This window comes from Scomber scombrus, chromosome 2, assembly GCF_963691925.1.
Source record: "Scomber scombrus chromosome 2, fScoSco1.1, whole genome shotgun sequence".
Classification (NCBI taxonomy): Eukaryota; Metazoa; Chordata; class Actinopteri; order Scombriformes; family Scombridae; genus Scomber; species Scomber scombrus.
In genome coordinates this window covers 35,308,170-35,314,664 of record NC_084971.1, presented here as the reverse complement: position 1 = coordinate 35,314,664, position 6,495 = coordinate 35,308,170, and positions in this window count along the sequence as shown.

The following is a 6,495-nucleotide window of genomic DNA, read 5'->3' as shown; positions in this document are numbered from 1 at the left end:
AATTATTCGTCCTCTGAGCTCTTCTCCATCCGATTCCTCCACACTGATCATTAAACTGTTATAGCCGAGGTGCAAATTATTTACCTTTGTTTAGTCATCAAGGACAGTTTCATGTGATAGTGATATAAATAAAATCAGCAGTGAATTATCCCGTCTGATCACAGGACTGATAAATTATATTTTTAAACTGAAGATTAAAATATCTATTCAGCTTCTGTGCTCCTGGTCCTGAACAGTTAGTGCTGCAGGCATGAAATGTGCTTCATATTAAAATACATTAGTTTGAAACATTCCTGCTGTGTGACATGAAAAAAAAGGGCAATAGATTTAATTTTTTTGGCTATTTTACAAACTGCTGTGAGACTGGGTTTATATTTAACCTTTGTGTCGTCCTCCTGGGTCAAATTGACCCCGTCTGTTTTCACTGCTCCTTCTTTCCTCCCTCCCTCCTTCTCTCTTTCTTTTCTTCCTCACTTTCCTCCCTTCCTTCTTTCCTTCCTCCATCCCCCTTTCTTCCTTCCTTCTTTCATTCATCCCTCCTTCTTTCCTTCCTTCCTTTCCTTCCTCCTCTCTTTCTTTCCTCCCCCCTATATTCCTCCTTTGCTTCTTTCTTCTGTCCTTCTTTCCTTCCTTCTTCCCTTCCACTTTTCCTTTCTCCCTCCCTCCCTCCTTCCTTCTTTCCTCCTTCCTTCCTTCCTTCCTTCTTTCCTTCCTCCCTCCCTCCTTTCTTCCTTTCCTTCCTCACTCCCTCCTTTCCTTCCTTCTTCCTCCCTTCCTTCCTTTCCTTCCTCCCTTCCTTCTTTTCTTTCCTCCCTTCCTTCCTCCTTCCTTTCCTTCCTTCTTCCTCCCTCCCATCCTCCCTTCCTTGACTCGAGGACAACAGGAGGGTTAAACTCCACATTCATTTGTACTAAAGACATTTTGATTTCTGGGCAAAGAAAAGTCCAGATTAATGATAAAATATTACATTAAAGCTACCCTTAACCTTTGTTACATTTTTACACATTTTTTTGTTTAGGTTGAAATGCAATTAATAAGGTAATGGCTCTAAAATGTTAGAGAGATCCACCAGGCATAGAAACTCATCATTATTCCATTCTCATAATATTCTGTGAAAACTCTGACCAATCATATCATTCGGTCCGATTGATATGATTGGCCGAGCAACCTGCCTGTTTTCCCCTTCCGCATTACGTAATCGCCCCCCTACCCGGAAGAGAGTCTGTTGTGGATCCACGGCATTATAATACATCCATGATCCACGGAGATCAACAGACAGTAGCGACTGACAATGACTGACAAAAGCGGCTACGGCTTCCACCTCCAGCCGCTCCCACGGGGAAAAAGAAAACTATATATATATATATATATAGTGCGCGTTCGCGGAGGGGAAGGGAGCGCGGGGGGACATAGGAGGGAGGAGGGGTTGTTGCTGTTCAAGGTTTTTCAAAGTGATGTGTGAAATAAAGACTTGCAGTAACAAAACTTTCACTGAATCAAGATGCCTCTTTCATTGGACTGCCAGGTGTTTGTTAAAGGTCTCTATAAGCATCTCTCCACATCCTGACGGTCTGTGGGTCGGCTGAGGTCGGCTGAGATCAGCTGAGATCGGGTCATGGGGTCAGCTGGTTCATATTCATGAGGACGAGTCTCCCAAAGCCTCCTGGGAAATGACGACAGGCTGACTGAGCGATGACGGAACCGGTGAGCGATGTCTGATCCGTCTTAACGTCTCCTCTCAGACGCGAGGAGGTGGCGGCTCGGTGGCTCGGCGGCGTGGGAACAGACGTCATGTGATGAATAATGTATTTAAAACAGCGTTCATATCATGTGTGATCTGGCTTTAATGTTTTATTTGAGTTCTTAGCTCTTCTCGCTCTGCAGGACGGCAGCAGGTTGAAGCTCAGAGACCAGAATACCAGCAGAGACTCTTCACACCTCGACAACAGCAGACGCCTCTGCAGTCACATGACCAAAACACTAAACACTGAAGAGTTTCTCTCCTCAGGACGAACTGCTGCTCGTCCCATCGTCCAGGTTCCCTTCAGTCACTGGAGGAAACCACTGCATTTATTCAGTCCTTCATGTTCTTATTATTTATTGTTCTTTATTCTTTTATTGCTGCTGTAATACTATAAATCTCCCCATCGTGGGACTAATAAAGAAATATAGAATCGTATCTTATATCGTATCTTATCGTATCGTAACTTATTTTATTGTATCGTATTTTATATATCGTATTGTATCATATCCATTATATTGTTTCTTATAACGTATCGTATCTTATATCGGATTTTATCTTATTGAGTCGTATATTATCTCGTATCTTATCTTATATTGTTTCTTATATCGTATCTTATTGTATCGCATCTTATATCGTATCGTATCTTATATGGTATCTTATATCGTATCGTATCTCATCGTATCTTATCTTTTTTTCTTATCATATCCAGTCTTTCAGGTTTGGTGATACAGAAGTTTTTCTGATGTCTTAATATAACTCTGCAGGCTGTAAATAAACCTGCTGTCTACGAATGTTTATTAGGATAGAAATATCAGGTATCTGATATTTCTCTCCTAATAAACACGCAGCAGAAGGTTTCATCGTTCTCTCTCTCTGTGATGTTTGATGTTTCTCTCTCAGCTTCATCTCACTTTGATCACGTGACCAATCAAACGTGAATCTCTGCTCTGCTTTGTTGTTTACAGTGTTTGGAAGCTGCAGGCTCTGTGTGCAGAAACACACAGCTGCTACACAGCTGGAGCTACGCCATCAGGGATGACATCACACACACACACACACACACACACACACACACACACACACACACACACACACACACACACTCTCTGCTTCTTCATTCTCTTTTAAACCTTACGTATGACTGTGTGTGTTTGTAGTCGCTGCAGAAACAGGTCAGCTGTTATATTTAACGTGAGACTTCACAACAAACTCTTCAAACTGACATGAAATCTGCATCACTGCCCTCATCTCCTGTTCTTTCACTCTATAAACAGTATTCAGTTGCTTTTCTCTACAAACACTCAGTTAACTCTTACATACTGTTCATATTCTGACCCGTATAATTAGTATCATTTGTGCCTATTTTTTGCATGAATGTTTTGAATTATTGATTTATGGTGAAAATACATTCACAATCACACTGTATTATAAACGTATGTTATCCTAAGTGAGAACATAAAAGCCATCACACTTGTAGGTTTCATAGTAATCATTACATTAAAGTGCAAAACTGTATACCAGCTGCATAAAAATATATCATTAATACTATCTTTGGGAAAATAATAACATCTCAGGCTTAAAGAATCTCAATTAGGATGTTTTTTAATACTTTTAAATGTCAGAATGGGTTAAATTTGCAGTATGTAAGGGTTAAATAATCCCTGCTGGGAATCATCACCTAGCTCTGCTGTTAACACAAGCTAACAAGAATCAAGCAGCAGAATCAATGAGAAGCTGAAGACAGTCTCGAGCCAGCTAATAACAGACATGACATCATTTCCACTTCTTTAAATAAGAGTGTTATTATCTAATCCTTCAGAACTTCAGTACTACTGTCTTTTAAAAGCTTAACTACAGACAGGAGACAGGAGCCAGCAGCAGCTATAATGTCTACATGCAGAACATCAGTTACTGCAGCTGAAGATGAACTATGTTAATTTGCATTGTCCCAAACAACTCAACTAAATAAATACAATAATAATATAAACATATGAAATGATACAGCAAATATCACACAGCTCTAGTCTGTTGTCATTGTTGTCGCCATGGAAACAAAACTTCTCTCCATAGAAATCATCATCAGCTTTAGGACGAGTTTGAGAATAAAATCAATCTGTGGTTCATTGTTTTGATTTGAGCAGAGCGGACGATGCACACACACACACACACACACACACACACACACACACACACACACACACACACACACACACACACACACACACACACACACACACACACACACCCTGAGGAGGAAGTAGGACACCCGGCCCTTCGCTCATGTCAAACACACATGATAAATGCGTCGCTGCGTTTCACTGAGACGATGATGCTGAACATCATTCAGAAAACGAGACGAAGTCGACGTTTAAAACTGAAGCTGGAAGTCATGTGATGCAGTAAACATGTTAAACAGGTTGGAAAATACATTCAGCTGTAATTAAACATCCCGAGTCACTGAGTCACTGAGTCACTGAGTCACTGTCACACATCTGGATTACAGATGTTTCACCTGCAGCCTTTTGATTTTCACACTGCAGGAAGTTCAGTTTGACTTCTTCTGCTGCTTTGGAAACGACTTCCTGAGGATAATTAAAGGTATCTCAGGTAGTTTCAGGTGAGTGCTCGATTGTGATTGGTCGAGCAGATATGACGTAATCACACCTGAATTTAAACTACGATAGAAAATCTTTATTAACTGGACGAAGGTCGATGACGGAGGATTTAAAGGTTTAAAATGAGTTAGTTATAATTGCTCTGCTGAATCTGGCAGGAAGGACTTTTATTCTGAAAGCAGGACAAACTGTAACCCACTTATTAAAAAAACCATCAGTCCTTTTTTATCGCTGCTCCACATTCATGATCTCAGAGAGAAGACAGAAAGAATATAAATGGAGTTTATATGAAGCTGTCGACTAGTCCTGAGTGTCGTCCTCCCGTGTCAAATTGACCCCGTCTGTTTTGACTGTTCCTTCTTTCCTCCCTTACTTCCTTCCTTCCTTCCTCCCTCCTTTTCTTCGTACCTCCTTCTTTCCTTTCGTTCCTCCCTCCTTTTCTTCCTTCCTCTCTCCCTTCCTTCCCTTCCTTCCTTCCAACATTCCTTCCCTTCCTTTCCTTCCTTCCTTTCTCCCTTCCTTCCATCTTTCCTTCCTTCCTTTCTTCCTTCCTTTTTCCTTCCTTCCTTCCTTCCTTCCATCTTTCCTTCCTTCCTTTCTCCCTTCCTTTCCTTCCTTTCTCCCTTCCTTTCCTTCCTTCTTCCTTCCTTCTTCCTTCCTCCCTCCCTCCCTTCCTTTCTTCCATCTATCCTTCCTTCCTTGGCTCGAGGACAACAGGAGGGTTAAAGAAGCTGAAAGCAGTAAATATTTGAGCTCTGCTGTTGAACTGATGTTCATATTATTGATATTTTAACTTTCTGTTTATTATAATAAAACACTGAGAAGCAGCTGATCGATAGAAAAGTAGAAACATTTACTGATCGTTGTGATTCGTCCTCGCTGAGCCGAGAATGACTGAAGATAACGAGGATTACACCAAGATTAAACTCTCAGCTGGCCTCGATTCAAGAAGGCACACACACACACACACACACACACACACACACACACACACACACACACACACACACACACACACACACACACACACACACACACACAGCAGAGCTCTCAGTCTGAACTCTTCTGGCTCCTTCAGTCTGTTTAAGTGATGTTTTTTTATTTCTTATCATCAGACAGAGGAGACGTTAACATTTATGTTTGTTAGTTTTATTCAGACAAGCAGAATATTTACAGACAGAGAAGCTCAGACCGTCTCTGCTGCTTCACAATAAACTGATTTAATATGAGAACAATCTCCTCAACTAATTATTATTAAACTGTTTGGGAGTTTAAAAAAGGAAGGAAGGATGGAAGGGAGGGAGGAAGAAGGAAGGGAAGGAGGGAGGAAAGAAGGAAGGAGGGAGGTAGAGAAAAGGGAAAAGAGGAAGGGAGGAAGGAAAGAAGGACAGAGGAAGTCTTAAGAAAGTAAGAGAGAAGGAGGGAGGGAGGAAGGAAAAGAGGGAAGGAAGGAAGGACGGAAAGAAGGAAGGAAGGAAGGAGGGAAGGAAAGAAGGAGGGAGGGAGGGAGGACAGACGGAAGGAAGGAAGGGAGGAAAGGAGGGAAGGAAGGGAGGAAAGGAGGGAAGGAAGGAAGGAGGGAAGGTAAGACAGACGGAAAGGAAGGAAGAGAGGAAAGGAGGGAAGGGAGGAAAGGAGGGAAGGAAGGAACAGTCAAAACAGTCAATTTGACCCGGGAGGACGACCCGAAGGTTAAAACAGCCTAACTTCTTTAAAACTTGTTACTGAAGCAGATTGAATTTCTGTATAAAATCGATGCGTTCCCACACATGATGAGCTGCTGCAGTCGGTTTCTCCAGCGTGGGAACAAACACCGCAGTGACTAATGTGATCTGTGAATCTTCAGCTGCTGCTTCATCATTTTAAAGGATTTTAGTGGAGTGACTGTTAATCAACCCGAGACTGCTCCGTGGTTATTATACGGGTTAATAAATGAGACTCAGGTTTCAGAGTTTAAAAACAGGAAATAAACTTTAACTGTGATGAAGTCTTAGCCATGAACGATGGAGGAGATGTGAGACTTAATTTCTTCTTCTCTGAGTCATAACTCAAATCTGAACACAGACGTTAAAAAAAAGTGTTTTTAGATTTAATATGATTTACACTTCCTGAGTACATCATCTATAAATCTGCTTA